Source organism: Tachypleus tridentatus, chromosome 3, assembly GCF_004210375.1.
Source record: "Tachypleus tridentatus isolate NWPU-2018 chromosome 3, ASM421037v1, whole genome shotgun sequence".
NCBI classification, from domain to species: Eukaryota; Metazoa; Arthropoda; class Merostomata; order Xiphosura; family Limulidae; genus Tachypleus; species Tachypleus tridentatus.
In genome coordinates, this window is record NC_134827.1 from 20,437,206 (window position 1) to 20,462,911 (window position 25,706).

A 25,706-nucleotide genomic window follows, 5' to 3' on the forward strand; every position below is an offset into this window, starting at 1 on the left:
GTGAACGTCAACGACGTTTTTTAACATGACAACGCCCGTCCTCACAAAGCCCGACTCACCACTGTCTTCTTGAGACACCATAACATCAACGTTCTTCCCTAGCCCTCCAGATCACCAGATTTAAACCCCATCAAACATCTTTGGGACGAGGTGGATCGACGTCTGCGACGGCGACAACCTCAACCGCAGACTCTACCTCAGCTTGCAGCAGCTTTGCAGGCTGAGTGGACAGCCATTCCATAGGATGTGATTCGTCATCTCATCGCTTCCATGGGCAGGAGATGCCAAGCAGTTATTAATGCTCACGGGTGGCATACTCGTTATTGACGTTGAATGACGTTAAACTTCACCTCATGAGCGTGGACTTCGCCTTTGCAGACTTTGGATGTTCAGCAGTGAATGTGCAAAGTTTCACACATGTCATACAGAACTACCCGGAACAAACTTATTAACAATATGTTTCATATTTTGCCTTTTGCGTTTCTTTTTTTTTTTAAGAGCATATATTGAAGTTTCACCAATGGTTAGTCTTGTCTAGTCTCTCTGGTGTTTGGGTATATTCATGTGTATACCCGGTAGGGTCAGGTACACTCGACCTCTTCCTCCTTCCATAACTTTGTTGGAGTGGCCAGATTAATATATATTTCGATTTAAATACAGAATGGCTTGAGTGATATCATAAATTTAGTCTGGTCCTTTTCACGGCAATGTCCATTTATATTGTTCTTGATTTATTATTATTATTATTATTATTGTTTAATAAGTCTAGAACGTATGAGGCCTGTTTTATTTTATCTATATTTTAATACTACTATTATTATTTTAAATGATTTTGTCTTAAAGATCTATTGTATAGATTTAACGGGGAAAGGTGTTTAGGTCTCTCTTCATCATATATGCAACACCTGTCTAGTTCGCATAATAACTCCTTTTTTCGCCATTTTTTATCAAAATATTTTATTGTACTCTGAAGAAGCCTATCTGGTATTATTTGATGAACTTTGATGAAGTGGTTTTAGGTACTCTGTATGCTGATGTAATTATTGTATTCTGTAATGTTTGGAGTTTGGTTTGAATTTGATTTACACTTACATTGATCCATGCAGGAGCTGCATAGTCTGTTACAGGCCTAATGTATGACTTGTATATTTTAATGATGTTTTCCGGTGTTGTTCTGTAGGTTTTACCAGTTAGACTCTAGCATAACTTATTCTTCGTCAAATATTACTTTTTATGTTACTTACATGTTTTATCCATGTAAGTTTCGAATCATATGTTAATCCTAAAAATTTTGCAAATGGAGCAGTCTGAAGGCGTTTTCCATTTATATAGATTTGGGGTTGAACTTTTTTGATATTTCGTTGATTTTGAAAATATTACTAGTACTTCGCTGTATTTATTTTGATTCTGTATTTTTCACAATATTCACATAATGTATTTAATTGTGGTTGTAAGTTGGCGGCTGCTATTTCTGGTGTAGGGGCACTTTCCCAAATTACTACATCATCAGCGAACCGAGACGTGTATCCATGGTTTGGATCTTTTAGTGGCATATTACTTACATACTTGATGAAGAGAATAGGGCTAACCACCCCTCCTTGAGGGACTCCAGCTTTTGGAGTGAAGAACTCCGAGAAAGTTCCCTCTGCGTTTACTCTACATTTTCTACTTTTCCAAAAAGGTTTGATACCCAGCGAATAATTCCTCGGGGTAGACCCATTTCATGCATACGGAACCGAAGACCATTGTGCCATACAGTGTCGAATGCTTTCTCGATATCGCGGAAGCAGGCAACAGTGCATTCTTTATTATTAAAGCTGTTTATTATTGTTTCAGTTAGCCTAATTAAGTGATCTGTTGTTTGCCTAAATTTTCTAAATCCGTTTTGTTCTTCTGGTAATTTTGCATTATTCTCCGAATATGTGGACAGTCTATTGCTTATTATTCTTTCGAGAATTTTGCCTACACAGCTGGTCAGGCTGATCGGTCGATAATTAATATAATTGTTTGGTTTATTGGCTAGTTTTCCATCTTTGTGGAACATTAAAATATTTGCTTGCTTCCAAGAAACTGGGATGTATCCAGATTATAGAGATAAATTAAATATTGCTAATAGGTGGTCAAATAATTTTGGAGTGCCTTTTTTGAGAAGTATTGCTTGTATTCCATCATTTCCTGGTGCTTTGTTTTTTGTATTTTTGATTGCTTGTTCAAGTTCATTTAGTTTGATTATTTTGGTGAGTAGTTGGGTATTGTAGTCATATGTTTTGTTTGTGTTGCTGTTTTTGATGTTGACTATAAAGTGTTGTTTATATAATTCTATGTTATTTGTTACGTGGTTGTTTATTTTATTGTAGTAGTAGTTGTTCATGTCGGTATCGTTGTGTGTTTAAATGTGTTTTGCAGATGATGTTTGAAGGTTTCTACTTTTTCTTTGTTGGTATGTGCTAAGGTGTTGTTATATTCCAGTGTTGGATATTTTCTTGTGGCGGGTTCATTTGTGAATCTTTTCAAGTGTAGCCAGAACTTTCTGGGGTCAGTTTGTTTATTTAGTTGAAAGCAGAAGTTGTCCCATTTTTCTTGTTTTAGTTTCAGAGATTTATTTGTTTGTTTTGAATTTCGCGCAAAGCTACACAAGGGTCATCCGCGCTATCCGTCCCTAATTTCATTTCCCGGCGTGGTCACGTGGTTAATGCACTCGACTTGTAATCTCAGGTGTGCGGGTTCTAATACCCGTCATACCAAACATGCTCGCCCGTTGAACCGTGGGGGCGTTATAATATGACAGTCAATCCCATTATTTGTTTCTAAGATAGTAGCCCAATAGTTGGCGGTGGGTGATGATGATTAGTTGTCTTCCGTCTAGTCTTACATTGCATAATTATGGACGGTTAGCGCAAACAGCCCTTGCGAAATTCAAAACAAACCAACAATCAAATCTGAGTTATTTGTGTAAGAGTAGAGGGACGGCAGCTAGTCATCACTACCCACTCATTGTCATCTCTTATGATACTCTTTTACCAAAAAATGATGGGAATGACCGTCAATTTAAAGTGATCTTTATTCAGTAGAAGATAGTTACAAAGTAATTATTGAGTCTTGTTTCACTGTTTTGTCTATTAACAACATATAAAATCATGGAAGGTGTCCAAACTAACACACACGTATAGAGACATTTCTTCAAATGTTGTACGTGAAGAGACGGCCACAGTACGATTTTTCTTTCAAGAGTCCATGTGGAAGGAAGTATAAATTATAAAAGAATAAAAATTGTTTTTTGTTTTGTTTTGATTTTTTACTTTAGAGATATTGGAATAATAATTATTATTACTTTTAGGTTTAACTCTTTTAAATAACGGTCTCACTTTATCAAGAAAAATATTCTGGTTGTAAGTTGGACTGATAGGAAAGGATTTGAAAAATTTATATGTTTTAATTACATTGATGCCGAATGAGAGGCCATTGGTTGAAGGTGACGACAGTTTCAGCTGATCATCTTGAGAAAAATTATGTTCAAAGCCTTGTTCTCTCCATTTCATAAGTCCTCTTTCTTCGTCTGTTCCTAAAATTAATACATTCATATTATTATTTAGCAGTTTTGAGAGTAATTTAAACGTGTTATTATTTTCATTGATCTCTTTGATGACGTGTTTATTCATTTATATCTAATGTTATAGTTATTGTTAAAATACTTAATATTTTCTCATGTTTCTTATGTGTAGGTTGAGAGTATTATAGATTGGTCGTTGTATAGGTTTCACACTTGGTAGCAAAAAATAAACGAAGCAGACTTTCTTTGATTCTACACCTGTGCATAATACGTAAATGATGCAACATATGAAAAACAGAAATATGAAGGAAAATAAGTTTCTTATATGAAAGACGTTAAGTTTAATTTTGTTTGTTCTTATGTACAAAGTTGTACGCTATGTCTAGTACACATGTTAAAACCTGAGTTTTAGCTCTGTAAACTATCTGACTTAGGATTGAGTCTCTGGAACTTTTAGATTTTACTTAAGGCAGCATAAGATGAATATTGTGTGAACCGAAGATGAACAGACGTTGTTGTTTTGTTTTGAATTAAGCACAAAGCTACTCGAGGGCTATCTGAGCTAGCCGTCCCTAATTTATCATTGTAATACTAGAGGGAAGGCAGCTAGTCATCACCACCCGCCGCCAACCCGTAGACCAAGAGGCTACTCTTTCACCAACGAATAGTGGGATTGTCCGTCACATTATAATACCCCCACGGCTGAAAGATCGAACATTTTTGGTGCGACCGTGATTCGATTCCGCGACCCTCAGATTACGAATCGAACGCTTTAACTCACCTAGCCATGCCGGGCAGTCAACTTAAAGAAAGAATCAGTTTTAACTTATCGTTTTATTTCAGTGATCTTCTTGTGATGTTCACATTTGTATTATACCAGTGAGGACATCATCTTTATTCTGGACCTTTAATACAGGTAAGGTAAAACTGTATACATTCATTCAGTTCTGACATGTATTTTACTTCAAAGTATTCCTGTCATTTGGTCTGGCTAAAAAAATTAATATTTTTGTTGATGTCTTCTCAAGGTCTTCAAGACTGTAGGAAGTTGTTTCATGTTTTTCGTCGTCAAAACATATATTTACATAAAGTCCCTCAGTGGCTTATACATAAATCTGAGACGCATAAAATTCTTGATTTGATACCAATAACATTCACAGCATTAGTGGCTCATTGCGTACCTTAGTGATTAACAATAGCTAGAGAAACAAACATAATATATTTATGTGAATATATAGCTGTTTGTTCTTTATAAATTGTAGAAATCTGGAAATGTTTCCGAGACGTTTTGTGTTTGTAGCCATTCTGGTCTTTATTACTGTAATATTAAAAGGCATTTAATATACCCCCTAGTTTATCTAATTTGTTTATTTTGTTTATTTGGAATTAAGCACAAAACTATATCACGGGTATCGAAACCCGGTTTATAACAGTGTGAGTCCGCAGACATACCACTTTGTCACCAGGGGTCTGTTGAAAGAGTAATGATAATTTGAACATCTAGAGACGATACAGGAAATTCCTTCTGCAAATATTCCACGATTTATAAAGCTAGGTGAATGAGTAGGTGCACATGCTAGTCGTGCGCATGCGTGGTAATCTCCTAATAAGTCCGATACAGATCCTGCAAACATTCCCAAAGCAGCAACGCTACTGACTGTTGGTAAATCTCACTGTCCTGAAAGACCAAAATCAAGATGTAATTGTCTAACCTTTTTTTTAAACGTGACATTTTTTAAAATACGCATCAACAGATTTAACAAAACACATGTAAAATAGAACATAAAACTCTTCTATAGCTTTTACACTCTTACTTTGTATTAGTAAATTTTTTATTTTAAATCAATATCTGTTTAAAAGTGATTTAAACTAATTTGTTTCATTTTAACTGAACGGATAACAAGGTTGTATATTAAAAGAACTAATTAACAGATAATTTCATAAATTCCACTCATAAATAAAAAATCTGAAGTTTAATGAATATATTTATAACTACTATTCTAGATAAGGAAACCTAAGCCAGGTACTGGAGTACTTCGTCTGTACAGGAAGATCAGTTCTGGCCGAGTTGGTTGATCTCAAAGCACCCGCAGCAGTTAGTATGTAGCAAGTAACCCACATAGTAACTATGGTAAGTAACAACTGTAAGAAGCCTTGGAGTTCTTTGTTATGCAACATTAAAATCAATTTTCTAACTATTATACATTTGTTATTTTTCATTTTTATTATTAATGTAATAATGCTTACTGAATATGTTACAAACCATAAAAGTTAACAGTTAGTTTGAGGTAGACATTAATTCTTTAGTTAATTAGTAAAAGTAATTTAAAAATTACATTTGTAATAATACAAATTTAAATTTAATTATTTTGACATACAGTGTAATATTTACTTCGTATATTAAATAGAAGTATGTGTATCATTACTTGGTAGTACTTGTTTCATAATACTTTTGTTGAAGTTTCCATTTTGTTTTATCTCATTAGTTACTAAAGTAACAGTTACCCGAATTTAAATTCATTTTAAAGGTTTTTTTTTCTAATCCTACAGCAAAACATTTCTCACTAATACTTAATTATTTGAATAACGTTTTTTTTAACATTAAACTTTGGTGTGTATTTATTTACACGTGAAATGTATTTGAACTATGTTTTAAATCTGTACTCACTGGAAAAAGCTTAAATAACGGAATTAGTTTGATCTTCCATCCTCTTTCTCTACTGTAGCTACAACCAGGAATATTAACATTTTCAAGGTATTGGGAAAATAGCACAAGAAGGAAAATTGTTGTGAAAAACAAACAACAAGAAACAGCTATCTTAATGTTGTGTTGTTAAAACACTGAACACTAAACTGCAAAAACTACTTGTTACAAGGATTTTATATGAGTGTTAAAGGGTGATAATTAACAGAAATTTGATTTTGCCATTTAATATTCTAAAGGTTTATCCTTTTACAGTGTTACGTGAAGGGCTACTGTATGATTAGTTATAATATTGGGCAGTAAATTTCTTTCGCTGTATTTCCTCAAAATAGTATTTTACTTGATTGTACATGAGTCGCTTTCAGAGAAAATTTTGTAGTTTTCTAGTGATGATAGAACAACGATATTTCTTAGATAGTATAAGAAAGTCGTGTAACTACTGCATATCTTGGTACTTATCTTATGTACTCTACATCATCAGTTGTGTATTAATGTCTGTTCTATTAAACATCAAAATTAAAACAGGATGAACCATATTAATACTTTTCTCAAACGTTTCTGTTTATACAAACAAATCAAATCATTGAATGTCGAAGAAGTATGAAATTTATTCCAAATAAGTTTCCACAATTAATAAGATAAATAAATTACATTATTGACAGCAACAATCTCATAAATATCACGTAAACCATTTTGTAAGTGATTTGAAGGGAACAATGAATATAATCGCATGGGTCAAATAATTGTTGTAGATTTTAAAACAGTAATAAAAGTATATTAGATACTTCATTCAGAAACGTAAGCAGATTAAATTAAACAAAAAGACGTTTTTCACTTTTCTCCCAGAATTAAGTCATGGATTATTTATTTAAAATAAGTGACCGAAAATTAACTTCCAAAAACTATGACTTTTTATGGTTTTCATTTTCTGAAAGAAAGATATAAATATTTTTATAACAAATGAATGTAAGCGTGCGGGTGTTTCTTGTAACAAAGCTACATTGGGCAATCTGCTGAATGTTAATTTAAAAACAATAACTTCCACAACGACTTTTTAATATCAATTATCCGGAATAAAGTAATTCACAGGCCTCGGAATTTAAACTTCATAAAATTTGTCTTGCTTTTATAAAAGGACTAAGCTACGCAGGTTTCGAATATAATATTCAATCTTATTTTATAACACATGGACTTCTTACACATCAGGAAGAAAACATCTTAAAATTATACGTTGTTGTTTATCGAATATGCATCATAATTTATAGTGATTCTTGTGAGTGTGGAAATCTACACGTTGGGGTTTGGAAACAATCTTCTTTTTTTTCCTTTTTTATCTTTGGCGTTTGGAATATTTCCTTTCAATGATCAGCGATTATTCTGATATTACGCCTTTACTGATGTTTTTCGATCTTGGTTTCAGGTTGACTCTGTTTGAATATTGCTTCTTTATGTAGGGCTGATATCGTGCTCAGCTGTCCCATTTACACAAAACAAACAAGTAAATCTAATTTAAACGGTTTGTTAGCTTAACAACATGCAAATGACTATATAATATTCCCAATGTTGCCAACCATGTTTATTGTATTTGACCTGATTAAGAAATTTGACATTTTCGAACGTTTCCTTGAGATGTACCGATTTAGCAATAAAAACAGAAGCATATATGTTAACAATTTTGAAGGAGAATATCTTTTGGACTTATTTTGGCGGAATTAAAAAAACAGTCGTCACTCACGTAGCTCACAGACTGCAGCTCCCAGCATTGACATTAATTCAGCAATATCGTTACAGTGACAAGTGAAATTTCTTGCAAAAACTATGGTATAAACTCTTTCTCAAACTTCTGTACCTGTAAAAGTATGTACCAGTAAAAAGGAAGTTCTTTTCCAGGAGTTTGGAATCCAGAATTTCTTAAGACTCAAATTTCTTACCAAATCATTAATCTCACCAGATAATTCATGTTGAAAAAAATTCCTATCATAATTTCTATTAACGTTGGATTCTGAATCAGATGCAACTATGTGAAAAGTCTTTGATATAGTAGGTAGAAGTACATCATGTTCATGTTGGTTAGTAGCAGACTATAGTTTGGATAAAAAATTTCCTTTTTATTTAGAGTATTGTGGCCTTGCACGATACATGTTCAAAATGGCGTCAGTACCAAGGTTTTTAGGCTCATACTTGACCACTAGAATTTTAAAAGGCAAATAATTCCTCTTACCTTTAGTCCATTCTCTTAACTCTTCAACACCAATTGTGAAATTATTTTTGCCGAGCCCATTATTTGTCTTGTAACCAAGTATTATTATAAAATATGCGTAAAATCCAGCTTTGACGAATTATGCAATTTTTTCTTTGTTTCTTTGCTACATAATTACCACAAATATCTTTGGACATTTACACAACCTCTTGTTTCCGGTGAGAGAGAAAAGTAATATTCAAATTTGTAAAAAACAATGTATAAGTGCACGAACAATTAAATAATATACAAAAAAAAATGGTTTCTCATGCTGCCTGTTATGTAATATATACTATACTATACTAGCGTCGTGTTTATCACGGGTTGTAGAATAATCCATAAGACTCTCACGTCGAAATTGGTATAAAGAAGTTTATAGCCAGCATTTTTTACTGTTTTAAGCACAACAAAATGTATCCCGAATTAAACGGAAATGATTCATATGACGTACATATGACTTTTTCTGAAAATATTGTACGTGGCAGAGAAAAATGGAAATTTTCGTATTCAGCATACGTGAATTTCTGTATTCGTTTGAAAACGGCAAAACATCTAAGGCCGAGCTACTTATTACAAATTAAGGAACAAATTAGCTTCCAAAAAGAACGACTCTTTTATACTTATTTCCAAAATAAGCTCATTATTTATTTATTTAACTTTAATGTTAAAACACTTCATGTTTCATTTATTAATTAATTCGTAGATAAATAACAACACATCAAATAAAATAAAAACACGTAAACTATCAAAAAGCAAAAAGTCTATTATAGAATAAGACTTACATAACTGCTATTCCCCAGTATTATTCCTAAAACGCCTGAAAGTCCAACAACCATTTGAAAGATATGTGCCACAATGATAGCGCCTAATATCTAGTGAAATATATCAGGAGCTACAATATAAACAACTTACAGGGAAATTATACAAAAGTCAGTTTTGTGTACACAAAACTAGGGACAGCTACCGTAGATAGCTCTCGTGTCGCTTTGCGCGAAATTGGAAACAAACCAAACAAAACTGGCTGTAATAAATCAGGGACGTTGTCAGCAGATGCGCCACAGGGTTAAAACAAATTTAATAAAACCAGATTTTAGCCTAACACTTTTAGTTACCTAAAATAACTGTATTTCTATATAAACCATTGTCCGTGTTTCTCTTATTTAGGTATTTGAACGTAAGTTAAGGAATATATCTATCTGTTTTTTTTAATTGATGTGTAATGATAAAAATCCAAGCAAACCAAATATTTAAAATCAATTTACCTGATGTATAATAAAAACATAGCACGTTATATTATAACAATGTTAAATATAAAAATCACGAAGTAACAAGACAACTACAGTTCATACAAAAAAGCGGTAAAAAACTACTTTTATGAACTACATATTTATGTTGCTTGTCATGTCTTAGGTAGTGTGATGGAACTGAAAATTCATTTGTTTAGGAAATGGCCACAATGTAGGATATGCATACACAGAGATCAAAAAGATATGATCAAATGTGACGTTGGATTTCAAAAAGATTATGTTTACTGACTTATTGGCATTGTTCAAAAAAGAAAAACAGAACAATATGACTTGGTTTGTTTGGGAATTTCGCACAAAGCTACTCGAGGGCTATCTGTGCTAGCCGTCCCTAATTTAGCAGTGTAAGACTAGAGGGAAGGCAGCTAGTCATCACCACCCACCGCCAACTCTTGGGCTACTCTTTTACTAACGAAATAGTGGGATTGATCGTCACATTATACACCCCCACGGCTGGGAGGGCGAACATGTTTAGCGCCTGTAAGAAAGCTTAGTTTAGACGCCAAGCATTAAAATGAGAAAATAAGGAAAATTCAAGCAAAGGTTACAGAATATACCGTAAACGTTTTACAGGTCGCGAATACAAGTATTATAATTGAACTTCAACTGCAATATTCTCGTCGTACATTTTGAGTGTGTGTGTGTGTTTTTTGGTATAGCAAAGTCACAAAGGGCTATCTACTCAGCCCACCGAGGGGAATCGAACCCCTGATTTTAGCGTTGTAAATCCGGAGGCATACCGCTGTACTAGCGGGGGGCCGTACATTTTGAATTCGACGAGCTTCGCTCAATCAAAATATCATTGACCACAGATATGGCGGATTTATTGGGACTGAAATATTATCATTATACACTCATCTAATCTGTCAAATTGTTTTATGTAAATTTACAGCAGCTTGTCTACTGACTTACAACGCTGGAATTCTAGTTTCGATACAGACAGATCATTGTCTTTCTATGTGCTTTATTTCAAACTGTTCGAACAAAATTAAATCACATGTATGGAAAAATCAACGTTTTTATCTGAAACGTGATAGAAACTCTTAATAAAATCACTTTTATCACTCAATCTGAAACATACACAATATATGAAAGGGAAACATTAACTGTCAAGTTAGAAATAACATTGTCTCACACATAAACACTTCAGTTAATACATTTCCTTTTGTGTAAGCGTTTTATTTGTCCTAACTATAAACACAACTCAGTAACATTTAAGTCACAAATAGAGGTGAAATTCACAGGAATTAGTCAGTTGCTCCTCATTAAATACGTTTTTTCTTCAATTAAACCATCCACTAATAGAATGGAAGGATAAGTTAGAATGATTAGTGTTACATGTTGTCAAAACACCGATACAAAGAGGTAAAAAATCCTATCTTTGAAGTTTAATTATAACACTTTACACTAATCTCTGTGAGTTAGAATGTATTTCAAATGGTGTTTGATTGAAACATGGATAAGAAGCTTTGTTTTTGTTGATTTTACGATAATAGCAATAACTCATGATATTCGGACTGGCTGTGGCATATTGTTACTTAGTCACATCAAAGCTCTGCATCCAAGAATCTGACCATGCTAGAGGCTACATAACATCAACAATGTTTTTTGTGCTAGGTTTAATGACCCTAATTCAGTCAAAATTCGGTACAAGGTAGCATCGTATATCATCCATTTAACTTTAAAGGCTTAAAGGGGCGGAATATTAGAAATATCATAATAGTGTAATATTTTTGAACGAAGTGCACCTTACGTACTTACGCTAACGTATAGAATCGCAAAAATATTTAACCAAACCAGTTTTTACACATCAAATATTTAATGTCTTCTCGGTAAGGAACGTGAAAACAAGGAATTTTTTAAAATCTACTTTTGAACTGGAAGCCAGTAAAAACTGCAGCTGGTTTCACAGCTCCCTACTATAACCTCCAACTGACACAGAGATTTATCGCCTTTGCGTCCGAAGACTTAACCGTTAAGTTTTTATATAGAAAAACATGAATACCCTATTACTTCACCTGTTTGTGGTAATAGTTGAACAAAACAAATATGTCATGGAAACAGTTTTAAATATGGCTTATATAGTGTATCAAGAAGGAATTCCACTTGTTTATGTTGATCGCTGTTGCTGGTTGCACGTGGAATGATTTTGTCCCTGATATTTGTGTTAGTGGCTTCTCTTCTGTTAAATGACGATGTACTTTACACATGGGATACGACTTTTTAAAAGTCTCTTTATGGATGTTTTTCCTGACCTCTGTTGATATGTTTTCCGTGTTTGAACAATCCCAATAAGTGTAGGAAATATAATCTTTTTGACGTCCCAAATCCTATCAGAACACATATTTTCATGTATGTGTGTGCATATCCTGTGCGAGACCATATACAAAAGAAATACATTTTCGTTACCTAGGACATTAATAGCAATAAAAAAATATAGTTAAAACACTATTTTTACCCCGATTTTGTATGGACTGTGGCTGTCTCATTACTGGGGGAATTTTATATTTAAGATTGTTTTAGTGTAATATATTTTATTCTTGCTATACATCAAATAAATTTATTTTATGTTATTGCTTTGCTTATCCTTTTTTTCAGTATTAGTCATCAATTAAAAATATGCCCATATTTGTTAACTTAAGTCCAAATGCATAAATCAGAGTAATCCTCACATAAATTTCGACAGAAATGCAGTTATTTCATGCAATTAAAAGTGTTATGCAACAATCAGGTTTTATTAAATTTGTTTTAACTTTGTGCTCAGACCTCTTACAGCATCCCTAGTTTATTACAGCCATTTCCAAATTAAATATTTGTACGGTTAGATTATTCAGTTGTATTCGGATCAGCGATTTATAATTTATCAGATAGATATTTTCCTCTCAATTAATGACCATGATAAAGTTTGTTTGTTCATTTTTTTGGAATATCGCGCAAAGTTGTACGAGGACTATTGGTGCTAACAGTCCATAAATTATCAGCGTAAGATTAGCGGGAAGACAGCTTGTCATCACCAACCTCCACCAACAGTTGAGCTACTTTTTTATCAACGAATAGTGGGATTGACCATCTCGTTGTAACGCCCCAACAACTCATTGGGCGAGCATATTTAATGTGACAGAGATTCGAACCTGCGACCATGAATTTGCGAGTCGAGCGCACTAAACAAACATCGAACAATGTTGATTCTTACGCTCGAGAACCTTCTACAAATTTAGTTCGCAATACACGTCTAACAATATACGTTACATGCAATGGACTGAGAGAAACAAATATAAAAAGAAATGTATAGCAGTAAATCCGTTACACGCTTTAAGTGGAATAAGTAATGCCACGGCAAATGCCACGCGGTTACGGCGCTTGACTCGCACTCTGAGGGTCCCATGTTTACAATGCTAAAATCAAGGACTCAGTTATCTTCAATGGACCGATATGGCTTTGCTGTAGGAAAACATATACACGCTTACATTAAATTGTTTTTAATAAATAATATAGCTTTATTCGAGAAAAAGATATACTATAAAAGTCGTTTATTTCGGAAGTTAACTTGCTTTCACTAATTCTTAATAAATAGTCCATGACTTTATTCTGGAATATAAGGAAAAAAAACAAAAAACGCGTCTTTTTTTTCGATCTTAATCAGCTTGCGTTGCTAAATGAAAAGTCAAATATATTTCTATTAAGGTTTTAAAAATTATCCTGAACAATTACTTGATACATGGGATCATATTCATTCCTCTTTTCGTATTACTTACAAAATGATTTATCCGAGCTTTTTAAACCTGTAATTATAAGTTACGTAGTTTACTTATATTGATAAATAAATAATCAGCACATACATTACAAGCATCCAGCACTGGAAAATTATTTGGGCTTCTTGAATATTCAGTGCTTTGATTTATTTGTGATATAATAAACAGTAAACCCTGAAAAGAGTGTAAGTATAGTTAATTCTGTTTTACTTTCCAAATTTATAAGACTAACATTAATACACAACTGTTATATTTAATGATTTATCCTTAATGTTTTGTGAAAAAAATACTTTTTAAATTTCTAACATGACTTTTCTGATAATTCATCCACATTTTTGCGTTTCAAACTACTAACATCAGAATAGTCTTCGAGCTGTTTAAATCAAGCTATGATGTAATGGTGTTATATTTACATATTGCTCAGTTTGTTCTCAAAATGTGCTTTAGAGACAAAAATAAATTATCAAAACATATGAAATTTTACTTTTTAAAAGGCCCCTGGTGAAAAAGTGGTATTCTAAGGACTAACTATGTTATCAATGTTAATTGCTGTAAACCGGGTTTTGATACCCATGGTATAGTTTGGTGCTTAATTCCAAACAAACAAAATAAACAAACTATTTCAGTAAACTAGGGTGTATATCAATTGTCTTTTAATATTACAATAGCAACGACCATAATGACAAGAGACACGAAACGTCTCGAAAACATTTTCAAATTTCTGCAACTTAGAAAGAATAAACAACGTACACAACAGCCAGGAAACCTCTACGACAAAAGATGTATAAATATATTACACTTGTCTAGAAATTTGTTTCCGTTGCTGATGTTAATCACTATGGTACACAATGGGCCTTCTATGCAGTAGTTGTTATGGGTATCAAATCATGAGTTAAGCGTCTCAGATTTGAGAAAGCCACTGGGGAGCTTTATACAAATAGATGTTCACACGACGAAAACAATCAAACATACACCAACTTGAGAAGACATCAACAAAAGGATAAAGCTCAATTCTTAGGCAGATCAAATGACATGAATGCATATCAGTACTGAATAAATGTTCTATTGTACCCTGTATTAATGGTCCAGAAAAAGAATGAATTCCTTTCTGATAGAATACAAATATGAACATCACAAGACGATCACTGAAATAAATCGATAAGTTATAACTGATTCCTTCTTTAAGTCGACATAAAACAATTTAGAAACATAACTTATAAAAGTTTGTATAATGTGATACTGTGTGTTTTACTCGTTGATTCATATTGTTTAAGAGACAGATATCTCACTCAGGCAGCTTTCTAAATATTTACTGCAAACTAATTGTGATATTAGGTACAGAGTACAAATTAAAGGTTTTGTGGCAGTAAATATGATTAGTTTATAAAATAGATACGCTAACAATCTCATCTGTTTTGTGGCATTTCATTCGAGTGATTTATATTTTCCAAGAAACCAAATTCGCTTATGGATCATGCGTGCCATTTTTCCGCTGAAACGCGGATTTCCGCGGTTTTCAAACGACCAACGATCACTCACGAGATTCGTGTAAATTCGAGGAGAAAATATGAGCGATTTGGGGGCCGGGTAGGTGGTTTTTGAGGAGAAATCGTATTTTTTCAATGTTTATTGCAGAAAAAAAAATCTGACCGCCATCTTGGAGGCAGTCTCGTTTCGTCTCGTTGCAGGTCTCGTTGTCTGGTATCGTGTGCATTCCAGATGATAAAATATTATCTACGCTCCAAAGAAACAACAGCGATTGAAATGTTTAAAAGGAAAGATGTTCATTTTGATCCTGTAGACAAGAGAATGTGTAAGGACATTATATCAGCAGCTTCAAAGTATACCTCAAAGCTGAGGGAGAATCAGAAGAAAAGGGCAGAAAGGCTTGAGGCCTATGGTTCTGTGAAATCTGGCCCAGCCACCTTGGCTAAAGAAAAAGTCCAGAAAACCACAGAGCCACAGAGAGCTGCCCATTCAGAGAAGGAGAGAAAAAAAGCTCGGAAGAGAGCACTGGAAACCCTTGTTTCGAAAAAGAGGAAAGTAGCCAAGATTTAAAGTAATTTGAAATTTTAATGGAATACATGCAGCAGAGCAGTAGTTGTTGATGTCAGTGACTGTACAAAATTTAATTCCTGAGGCATATCACTGATATCAGTAGTTTAATATTGAACCATATCAGTAGTTGAATTTTTAAGCAATGTCATAGCTTTCCTTCATATGCTGTTTTAGTTTGTATTGTCAATTTGTGAAAGAATGGAAAATTCACTGACATTAAGGTACCAGTAGTATAATCACAAGATTGCATAGATGAACAATCTGAACTGTAGGTAGTCATGATTAATCAAAAGAGTAATTTTATGTGATTTGAAAATTGTATGGAATATATGCAGCAGAGAAGTAGTTAGTGGCAATGACTGTAAAACATTTAATTGGCAGCATACCAGTAGTTGATGATGATGATGTTATTGACGACAAAAGGATAATAATGAAATGATTTGTATTTGAAATATTTATGAGTTATTTTGGCTTTATTAACTCATATTACTAATATATTTTGATTTAGAAAAAATTAAACTGAATAAATAGCAAATAAACAATCTTAAATTTCAGTTATTTACTTTTTATTTTATTTGTTAATTTTAGATATTTTGATATATCTTCTAAAAATGAATGCAATTAAAGAATAAATCAATCTGCTAAAACTGTAAATGAAAGTTATAGTTTTTATTAGTTTGATTTAGTCTTTTAATTTCCTTTGTTATTTTATATGATATATATTGTGTACTTTTCCAACATTGCAATGTCAAAAAACATAAAGAAATTATGTCCCAGATTGCACCAAATCACACCAAATAGCATCCATTTTTTAAAAATTTCCCGGGGGGGCCACGCCCCGGATCCCTCTAGTCAGGCGTGGCTGCGCCGTGCTGTGGCGCCTCACCAGGCTATATACCTTTTCCTCTTTTTTTCATTAATGTCATTGGCATGCCTGATGGATATCACTTAAAACAGCGAATATAAATTATTAGGAAACTAAAAACTATTGTGTATACTACTATCTTCTTGATATATTAAAAATAAATCGTATCTTTCCAAATCGACATAATTTTTGTTTTCCCTAGTGTTGACATTACTAAATCAGCGGTCTGTTAATATAGCAGAATACATTTTAAACTCCATTAAGTGTCACAATATAAGTAACTAGAAACCTTATAACTTCAGCGCTTTCGAAAGATAGACCTTTCTTTTCCAGGGGCAAATAATTTCGTCACTTGCGGTGAAAATACGTTTTCCATCTCCGCCTGTCTATATGGCTCAAGACCGCAGCAACTTATACATGTGCATCAACGGGTACACTTAACATTGATAATATTTTCATGGCCTGTTTTATAGAACTGTGCTCGATATATCCCATCTTGTTCTGGACATGTTACATGCTGGAGGAAACATTAAAAGTACTTTGTTATCATGGTGGAGGACAATCCAGTTTGTGAACTTAAGGTAATTTTAGAAAGTTACTTGTTTTAAAACATTGCTTTATTAGAGTTATATAACATTATAACTTGATTTAACAGTTTTGTTTTATAACACTGTATTAACTAACTGTCCACCGTACAGACAATTTTATTCCGTTCCAACCATTTTTTTCATAGTTAGTAAAAAATAACCGTAATATTCTTGAAATATCGTATGATTTTTGTTAAGTAATACTGGATGTTTAGAAACAACTAAGCATTCTTTAAGTATTCAAACACGTTCAAACTTTCAAGGATTAGTTACGAAGATAATTCGTTTGAAATAAATGTCGGGCTTTTCAATATCATCGAAATGTTTATTAACAATTATATTCATAACACAGTTTCAAGACTTATATTAATAAAATGTCTATATGCCGCTAAAATCAAACTTGGGTTTTACAACTTCATTATATTTTTGTGTTAAAAATATTTCATATAGGTATATCGAATATTACATAGAAACTCATATTGTAAAATTACCTCAAGACCTTACTAAAAGTAAGATTTCTGTGTAAAATATTTAATTTTCTTGATGACATAGCTTACAAAGAAAGTGAAAAGTCCGAATATTTTCAGACTTTTCTCAGGAATTTACTACATCTGGCATAACATTTTCAAATGTTTTTTTTCAAAACCTGTAAGCAGAAATTACTTCAAATATTTACCTATTTTTATTAGGAAAAAAAATTTTGATAAATCACAGAGATTTATATTTTTAATAACTTGTATATTTCTAATTGAGGATGTGTTTTTTTTCCTTATAGCAAAGCCATAAAGGGTTATTTGCTCAGCCCACAGAGGGGAATCGAACCCCCTGATTTTAGCATTGTAAATCCGGAGACATACCGCTGTATTAGCGGGGCATTTCTAATTGAAAACTATCATTCAACTTGAATATCTATAACTTTGTAAAAACGGACTTGTTTGGGTCTAGTTGTAGGTGTCGGTATGAGACAACGTTATTCCACAAATTATTATAAATGTTTTAGAATAATATAAGCTGGCCTTCACTCCATAATATACTCTATTAGTAACTATTATAGACGGAATTTGATATAATTTTTTTCCATTGATTAACAAAAATATCAGTAAGTTAATATCCATCTATTTAAAACAATGATCCTAGTATAGTTTAAGAAATATCAAATAGGTAATAAAATCGTGTATGTTTCGATCGTAAAACTGACTAAGTTTAAAGGGAAAAAAATCGTATTTTATAGAAAAAGATATCGTTATAAAGATCGCTTCTTGAAGAATAATATTCTAAAATACATGATATAAATGTGACGGTCTTTAATTAATTTTCTCTCAACCATTGTCAATTACTACAAACGACACATCTGTTTAAAGTATATTTAAAGGATCTTCTTAACTATTTATATTATACTATAATGGAATTCTTGCTTAAATGGTACTGAAAAAAAACATTTTATTACGAAATGTGCAATCCCTAGTTTTACGATCTTGTGTTTTTCTTATTTGCATGTGGACTTGCAATAGGAACCACGATTTCCTGATTTCACCTACGTTTTCCATTGCCGATATCTTTATTTTTCTTCACATTCAGGGTGCAGATGTGACGTCATAACTATGCCACATTCAGATTTAATGCACTAGAACCACGGGAAATTAAATATAATATTTCAGACTAATTTAATAAAAAAGTTAGTATTACACTAAATACGTAAAAGTAGACACATCATGACGATTACTTTAATTTCGACGTGACAAAGAATGTTTTAAAACACAAAATATTATTATTATATAAGAAGAAACACATGAATCTTCTTGTACAAAATATAGCTACAATTCCACCTTATAAACTCATCTCAATCAAAAGATAATAAATTCGGTTGATCACACTCGTCACTGATTACATAAGTGAAACAAAAAAATATATATATTCGAGTTGTTATAAAGTACGTCAGCTAAAGAATCGAAGTACTGGGCTTTCTCATTTTAAAACTGTTATAAACAATGCATTTCGATACGCATCGTAAGCAGACTGAACAATTAACGATTGGTTTCAAAGGCAACGAGTAATTTGTTGCACGAAAATAATAATAATTAATAGTTGTTATATTCTATCTCTCCATCTTTTATTTTCAGTTTTACCAAATCTGATTAATTATCGTTCTCACATAGTATATTTAGTTCGCGTCCCAGAACCTACCTGTAAATTTTAGTTTTATCTTTCATTTAAGATTTCAATCTCGCTTTTAAGAATCAGTACTAAACCAATAAGATTCAGAAAGAGTTAATTTTCAAAATAGAACAACCTATCATCATGTGTATACCAATAAAGGTATCAATTATCTTACATTATCACAAAATTTACCTGGAATTATGAGAAGATTTCCGAAGTTGTTTTTAAGTTAAACTTAAACAAACGTATTTTCTTTTACACAGTTAGTTTTATCATTCATAGGTTTGTAGCATATGACATAAATTGTTTTCTAAACACCAAACATGCTAGTCTATTCAGAAGTGGGGACATTATAATGTTACTGTCAATTCCACTATTCGTTGGTAAAAGAGTAGCTCAAGAGTTGGTGGTGGGTGGTGATGACTAGTTTCCTTCCCTCCTAGAGATAAGTAGCGCAAATAGCACTCGTTTAGGTTTGCGCGAAATTAAAAAACAAACAAACAGTAAGTATGATTAGTTTTCATAACAGGTGCGACGTTTCAACCACTAGTGCGATCATTAAAAGTGAGGGTACTCAACCGATGTAATGATGCATTCTAATCTTTATAAGTAAGAAGTTAACGTATATTTAATCAACTATACTGACTGTTTTGTTGATTTTTCAGTTTCTCTGTAAGTGAATAGCTTGTTAGTGTCTGTTACTTTAAAACAGGCGTATGTGACTTTCTGACTTTACTGTTTTGTTTTAATAACCAAAACAATATTAACTAAACATTTCAAATATTTGAATTGAACAGTTGGAACAATCTGTGTCTTTTAGCCAACTCTATATATAAGTACTAAACAAATAACGAAAAAAAAGTCAGAAATAACCTTTTAAAAATGTGTTGTAGGCGTTTAATTTCTATGTCTTCCAAAAATTTACTTTAAGTTAAAACAACCAAAGATTGATTATATCAAAATAAGGTTAGCTACCAATCTTTTAAACATGTACCTCTTAATAAATAACCGAAATTTGAATACCGTCAATACAAGAGTAGATTGTTTTTTTAATATACGACTCCCGAGGATGAATAGAACGAAACCAAAATGCTTTTCATTTGTTTTCACTTTGAATATTAACATGTTTATGAATGTATATATATATCTTCACTTAGATAGAACAAAACGTCCTAGAAAACAAAATTCAGAAGAAATCGATGAGCCAAAAGTAAGAGAATTGGCGTAAATATGTCGCAACAAATATATTAGATATTTTTTAGGTAATAAATACTTTAAAAAGAAAAACACATATAAACGTACAACAACTAGAGTGTTATAGGGTGTCCAATAATATTACAATAGTTTGTTCAGGATTTTATAGTCTCTCAAAAATTTTCTTAATACGTTGGTTTTAGAAGTTATCAGAAAAAAAAAAATTAGCTTAACATTAATACTAAATTCACAGTAATGCTTGGTTAAGTTACTATGACAGTTTATCTGTATTCCTCATGTATACGATTCTGTTTCAGTGAAGTGCAACTTGACTATAAATAAATACAACAAAACAAATAAATTAACTTCCGTGCTAATCATACGCTTCCCTTCACGACATAGTGGAATAAAACTTATGTTCTATTACATACTCTAACGTTAGTTCTATTGGCTATAGGTTCAGTTATGATAGCTCTCCATGTTAAAAAAATGAATAAAAGAAAATTTTATAGAAAAATTATTTAATATCTCTTGTTACTTTGTTCGATTTTAAACACAAAGATGGGTCTAGTAGGGCCAGGTGTTTGGAGCGTACCACTCGCATTCCATGAATTGTGGGATCTAACCCCTCTCCCTACAAACATGCTTGCCCTTTCAGCCGTTCGGGCGTTATAATCTCATGGTCAATTCCACTATTCTTTGGTAAAACATTAGCCCAAGAGCTGGCAGTGGGTGGTTATAAGTAGCTTCCTTTCCTCTAGTTTTACACTACTAAATTAGGGACGGATACTGCTGATAACCTTTGTGTAGGTTTACGCGAAATTCAAAACAAACAAATAAGCACAAAGCGACACAATGAGCTGACTGTACTCACCAAAGCTACTGAAACCCGGCTGGTAGCGTTGTAAGCCTCCAGTCTTAGCCATTGGGAAGTTGACAAATGTCAATATTATGTATTATTTACAAGACCAGTGATGTCTGGATACTATCATATGTACCACGTCATTTGTGTGACATACCTTGTGAAGGACTTTCAGTGTAAATATGAAGGAATTTTCCAGCTCATTTCGTGAAGCAACACTATTTCTACAATAATTAAATAGGAAGTAATTAAAGAAACAATTATCTATCTTTAAAACCATCCATTATTTTTCACATGTATGTTTTTTATTGTGGACATCGAAGACGAAGACAGAGTCAGGAGTGACATCTTATACTCTGTAGATGAAGTTCCTCGTTGGTACTTGTGCATCCTACTTGGGTTTCAGGTGAGAACATGGAGTTTATTTTCGACTTTTACTAATCGTATTGTCTACGATTATCTACGAGTCAGAAATGTCATATCGTATATTTACATATAAAATCTTACTTTATTTTAATATTATTATTTTACAATAAACTCTTAACAACCTTACTTTCAAAAGTTATTTTCACCAAATATTCTTACTGGTAGTCCCCAATAGTTTTATTTTGTGTTTTAATATTAGATATCATCTGATACAGTAAATCTCAATACGCCTTTTGATTTGAGACATGTATATTTATGTTTTTGGAGCAAAACGTATAGAATGATTATACTTTGCTCGATAAAAAGATATAATTAAATCTCTTTTATATATGAAAACAGATACATGTGGATATCACAAAAAATCTATCTTACCGTATTTGAAAACTATATTTATACAACATTAAAAGTAGCTTTGAAGAAAAACAGTTTAGAGATCATATGCGCAAATTATACTTTTAAATATTTATTTAATGTCTCCTTAGTGTAAAACCAAATAAGGGCTGTCTACATTCTGTCTATCCTCTTTCCACCTGATTTTGTTTAGTGTTGATAGACTATAAATTCCCGCCAGTAACTACTTAATGACTTGGAATATAAGAAAATACACAGTTACAACTCTTTTATTTCATTCTTTACTAAAATAGTATAAATTTTTATTCTCCGGAATAAAAAATAATCTCTTTTACAAATAATGAACAACTTAAGCACTTTAACTGAGCGTAAAACCACCTTTCCTACAAATAACATAACATTGTTTTTGATTTCCTTTTTATCCAGGGTTACTGATGAAGGGCAAACTTCTACCAATTTGTAATACGACAGTAATAAGTTAAAATTAGATGGATTTCACTGTTGTTTTTTTTTTAGCTTTTTTTACCAATGTCTACAGTTTTGGTGACGAAAATGAAAACTTACAAATTTAGTTTTGTCATTCTTTCAAATAAATTATAAGTAGTTTATGCCTAAACAAGATACATACAAAGTAAGTCCAACATTAAACAATTTCATAGTATTTTTATATTTCGAGCAAACGAAAAGTCTGAATGATTTGCGTTTATTTTTGTGAATACATTTACACTTTGAAACTCGAAATTCATTTGCAAATTCTTAATGTTTCAATTTAAGTAACGTAGATGGAGAAAACACCATTCGAATCTGAAAAGTGAAACCTGTGTGACTCAGTTTGAAACATCTATAACTTATCAAAGGAAAACATTAACTGTTGAATTAGAAATATTGGTAACTTAAACTAAAACACTGATGTCTTGACTTCAGTTTATTAACTCATTTCCTTTTGGGTAAGCGTTTAATTTGATTTATCTATAAACATAATTCAGTGGTATTTTAAATCACAGATAGCGATGAAATTTACAGAAATCAGGCATTTGCACCACATAAAATACGTTTTTTCTACAAATAAATCGTCCACTGCATAAAGTGGAAGAATAAATTAGTTTTGTCAATGTTACATGTTGTTGAAACCCCATTATAAATGTACTTTAGTTCCCATCATCAGAGTTTAATTAAAGAACTTTACACTTATCTCTATTACTTAGAATATATTCCAAGTGATATTTGATTGAAATATGAATAAGAAACTATGTATTTATTAATTTTACAATAATAACACTATCTCATGATGTTCGGACCTATCTAGGGGCTACATAACATCAACAATATTTTTTGTCAGACTTAGGAACCCTAATCCAGTCAACTTTCGGTATAAGGTAAGAGCCTATATCATATATCTAACTTTAAACGTGTTGAATCTTTGAAATAAGTATCACAAAACTGCAATATTCTGAAATGAGGTCAGTGTTATGTACTTACACTGACATAGAGAATCGAGACAATATGTGACAAACTTTTTATCTTTGTTATATAGCTACTGCTTAATATTTGTCTGTAATGAACGTGCAGACACGGAATGTTTCAAAACCAACTTTTGAATTGAAAGCATGGGAAAATGGCAACTAAACAAATTAATTACTGGCATTTCTTTTACATCGAATAGTATTGCATGACCGTCCAATATTAATACGAAAATGTATACATTCAAGATAGTTTTTGTATTGTTTATTGTCGCTTGAACCCTCTGTTCAATGATATTTGAACAGTATTTTAGTATTTAGACGTGAAAACGTATTTTTCTTTTTTATGTAGACTTCCGATAATTCAAGGCCCATCTTCTACCCTTCTGACTCCGATATTTGCTAGTTTGAGTTTACCTCAGTGAAAGTGTCCCAGCGAAGAAGAAATGTTGTCAGCAACAGAAGAAGAGCTACAAGAAATCTGGAAAATTCGAATGAGAGAAGTGAGAAAATATATTAAAAGAGTTTCTTGAAATATTATGTATCAGGTATAACAAAAAAGGATTTTACTAATTAATGGAAAAGGTAAACAATCATTATCACCAAATCTTAAATTATTTCTCTCTGATTCGCTACTGAATGAGAACATCTGGAAACTAATAACAATGTTAGTGTTAACGACGAAGATTTGGATAAATATTAATAAATTATTACTATAGTAAAAAGAACTATTTTATCTTAAGCGACTTTATTAATTTTGTTAAAGTCAAAGATTTTTACTCGACGTGTTAACATAACAAATCTTATTATTAAAGTAAAAAAAAAACAAAAAAACGCTTGTTAACTGCATGGCCAGGTGGTTAAGGCAATCGACTTATAATCTAAATGTCGCAGGTTTGAATCCTCCTTACACCGAACATACTTGCCAATTCACCCCTGAGGGCGTTATAATATGCGGTCAATCCCAATTTTCGATGAGAAAATAGTAGCCCAAGGTGTGAAGAACGTTAGTGATGACCAGTTAGCTGCCTTCCTTCCAGTCGTACATTGTTAAATTAAGTGCAGCTACCGCAGATATTCAAACATATTATGATTTATCTCGGATGTGTCTCCGATTTATTATTATTTTTTGCACGTTAGGTATTACTCTTTCATATAGCCTAAAATTTAATTTTAATTTAAAAGTTAATTAGATATCAGGATGTATCACATTTATTATATTTGCCAATAGTACTGGTATACACAACATTTTTCTTTCACACAAATATATTTAATAGACAATCAACAACACAGTTTATGAAAACAATTATTACAAGTAAAGATTTATACAAAAAAAGTTTTACAAACTCACAAACATTACTCAGTCTTCTATTTAGTCCGGAAATGAATCTTTAATTCACGGTTCACGGAGAGCGAATTAATTCTATGTTGATACGCAGGTAAAATACACTTAACGGGGAAGCTAACCAGCTGCTTCATTGAGCGCACGTAAATTTTTAACTGACTAGCAAAAACACAAATGTTCAAAGTTAATTCTCTAAAGTCAAACAGCTTCTAATATTCTAAATCTGTGAATGTTATTCATCAAATGTCTGTAGTGTGTGATTACTGAGCGTTTATCAGAATTATAGCTTCCGAAGTTTAGAATATACTGACTGTAACAAACCAACAATATTAACTGTGTTTCGGTTTATACTTTTTACACTCATTAGGCGAGGTTCTCGAAAATTCGGCTGGCAATAATACTGGCAATCACTACTATTTTACTTACATACATCAAATATTGTTGACTCGTACGCTCGAGAATATTCTAGAAATGTAGAGAGCAGGCGGGACTTTCACAATACATATTTAACAATATACGTAGCATGCATTAAATTAACACAAACATAAATATAAATATGAATATGTAAAAGTAAATCCGTTACATGGCCACGTAGACAGGACACTTGACTCGCAATTTAAGGGTTGCGGGATTGAATCATCTTCCCAATAAGCATGCCCTTTTCAGCGTTATAATGTGGCAATGAATTCTACTATTCTTTGATAAAAGAGTATCCCAAGAGTTATCGATGGGTGGTGATGACTATGTGTCTTAACTCTTGTCTTTCACTTCTAAATTAGGGACGATTAGCACAGATAACCCTCGTGTAACTTTGCGTGAACTTTAAACCATACAAAGCAACAAGTAAATCTC

The 25,706-nt window shown here is 32.3% G+C and overlaps 1 protein-coding gene, 1 long non-coding RNA gene and 1 pseudogene across 3 annotated transcripts in view; 1 reads left to right on the forward strand and 2 right to left on the reverse strand.

Annotated features, from left to right (window-relative positions):
• The window catches only part of LOC143247927 (solute carrier family 23 member 1-like), a 190,113-nt gene that overhangs the window by 113,687 nt on the left and 50,720 nt on the right, over positions 1 to 25,706 (reverse strand). The gene's annotated exons all lie outside the window — the stretch shown is intronic.
• The window catches only part of LOC143247869 (solute carrier family 23 member 1-like), a 108,407-nt pseudogene that overhangs the window by 41,580 nt on the left and 41,121 nt on the right, over positions 1 to 25,706 (reverse strand). The window contains exon 4 of the transcript XR_013026734.1: positions 3,441 to 3,562. The product of XR_013026734.1 is annotated as a solute carrier family 23 member 1-like (transcript). The remainder of the gene's footprint in view (positions 1 to 3,440; positions 3,563 to 25,706) is intronic.
• LOC143246503 (uncharacterized) overlaps positions 15,033 to 25,706 on the forward strand; it is a 272,362-nt gene continuing 261,688 nt past the window's right edge. The window contains exon 1 of the long non-coding RNA XR_013025999.1: positions 15,033 to 15,225. This is a non-coding gene — a long non-coding RNA (uncharacterized LOC143246503). The remainder of the gene's footprint in view (positions 15,226 to 25,706) is intronic.